Genomic DNA, 2,576 nt, shown 5'->3' with positions numbered 1-2,576 from the left:
TTTTTCAAGAATTATGAGTTAAAAATAGGCTGGATTTTGAAATGTGACTTTGAGTCTCTAGTTTTAAAAATGAATTGTTAAACACTTAATTGTTTGATGCTAAGTTGACTCTCTTTTTCTGGTTTTGAAATTACTTGTTGGTATCTACTAATAGATACCTCTTTTTGAAAACCATTCTCAAAATTTTATGCAACTCCTGATGGTTGTTTAGATTAAAAATAAAGAAATAGATTTGAGTTTCATGGTAAGCATGAACTGAAGGTGGATTGAAATTTAGTAATGAAGAGAGTATGATTTGTTGGGATTAATTGAGAAATGCATAGCTTCCTAGTGATATTTGATCTTAATCTTTGATCTAAGTTTGTGGGAGAGCTTTCTTTTCTTTAGGATAGCTTAGGTGTCTTTCTCTTTTTTCTTGTGGTTTATGTGTTTTGTTTGCTTAGTTTATGTGTGGTATGCTTTGTTCTTTTTATGCAAGAAAATTGGCCCCAAAGAAGAAACCCACTCTGCATCCCTTGAACCTCCCATTAAGGAACTGATCAACAAGAGAGGATTATACCAAGAGCGAGAGTTTCCTTACACAAGCAAATTTGGGTTTTATGAAAAGGCAAGGACATTGAAGCTGTTGAAGTTGATTGGACCAAAAACAGTAGGGAACAACAAACTGGTCCAAAAGTTCCATACCAAGGTGGCTACTAGTCACAGTAATGAAATAACAATTCATTATAAAAAAAATCATCATTACTCTACAACTGATAAGAGATTTCTATAAGCTACCAATGATTAAAGAATGCAAATATCAATGTTATTTGAACAACCAAAAACAAATTTTACTAGATCAAATCTCATCAACACTCACTGAATTAGAGGAGAGCAAATGGACAAGACCCAAGAAGGGTCAATCTTACATTTTGAGGAAGGATACGACATATGAGACGAGGATATGGCTACATATTGTTATCAAAAACATTATGCCAACAAGCTATGTGAGTGAAGCTCCTATTGTGATATTTGTATGGGTGTGTCAAAGAAAGGATCTATATTAATTAGGAATATGGGAAGATAAAAAAAAAAATTGAGCATTAATCATGGACAAAATTTTTTATTATTATTAGGAATAGGAAAATCAAATGTTAAAGAGTTTTAATGTCATAAATGGATTTTCAATGCCTTAAAGATGGAGTGTTTGAAAATTCTTAATGGGTATTTATTATTTTAATGTGTTGAAGATTTTAAACATCAAACGGTGAAAGATTCTAAACAAAAATAGTGGGTTTATATTATGCAATAAAACCTCTTAAAGTGCCAAACGGATTTCAAGCCATTTAAATGTGTTGAAGCAATTTGAAATCCTGTATGGTCCATTCAAATATCTTCAATGCATTAACCGATTAAATATTAAATGATGATTATGAAATTCAAAACGGAATGCTTTATTTCTTTGCCTCCAACGGTTCAGATCATGCAATTAAATCATTCAATGATTTTCAACATTGAAAACTGAAATTTTATTATCATTAAGAGGAAAGCAATGTTCAGATCATGGAGGCCTATAAAAGGGTGCTTAAGTCTAAGGTTCATAACACACAGCTTTAGAATTTTCGAGCTCCTTTCCTTCCCCTCTTGTGTGTTCTTTAACTGTTGAGTTTACTATTATCTTCTACTATTCTGCTCACCCTGTTTTATAAGAAGAATTCATTTAATCCTAGGGAGTGCTGCATCCTTATCTACCCGTGGTAGCAGAATAGCTCTTAAGAGTAGCATCCTTAGGACATGACTCGGATTAACTATTTTTTACAGGTGCTGCCACCTACAATCTTAAGAACTATCCACATCATAGAACAACCTCGCAACACTACTGGACAAAATGACAATGATGCTGCCTCAGTCACTGTTGTCCTAACGGCAATTTCTATTCCTAGGCCGTTCCCTAACACTTCAAAAATAGAGACATTTGACAGAAGGAACTTCAGGTGGTGGCAAGAGCTAGTTTACTCTGTCCTTGACATGCATGGAGTAGCTGCTGCTCTTACTCATTTCGAGCCAACCTCGGATGCTGATCAAGTCCAAAAAGATATTTGGACAAATGCTAATAAGGTTTGCAGACAGACTCTTATCAGCACTTTATCTAACGATATGTTTGATGTGTACTGTGTCTGCAAGGAAGCGCATAAGATATGAGAATCTCTTATCCTCAAGTACACTACTGATGATGCTGGGAAGCAAAAATTTATGGTGGGGAATTTCTACAAATGGGAGATGACCGAAGAGAAAGATATCAAGCTTTAAATCAACCAGTACCACAAATTGCTAGAGGAACTTCATGCTGAGAAGATTAACTTACCAGATGAGTTCGTAGTTGTCATACTGATCGAGAAGTTGCCGGAGACATGGAGTGACTACAAACAATAATTAAAGCATAAACAGAAGTAGTTATCCCTGTCAAGTCTTATTACATACATAATAATCGAAGACACAAACAGAAAGGCTATACAACCTGCAAAAAGGAAGGAAATAGCCACCAAAGCAAATTCGGGGGAAGCGAAACCACACTCTAAGATGTATGATCCCAAAAA

The sequence above is a fragment of the Neltuma alba genome, unplaced genomic scaffold (assembly GCF_004799145.2).
Source record: "Neltuma alba isolate B1F8T4 unplaced genomic scaffold, ASM479914v2 tig00007056_pilon, whole genome shotgun sequence".
Classification (NCBI taxonomy): domain Eukaryota; kingdom Viridiplantae; phylum Streptophyta; class Magnoliopsida; order Fabales; family Fabaceae; genus Neltuma; species Neltuma alba.
The sequence above is the reverse complement of the archived record's forward strand: the minus strand, read 5'-3'. Positions refer to the sequence as shown.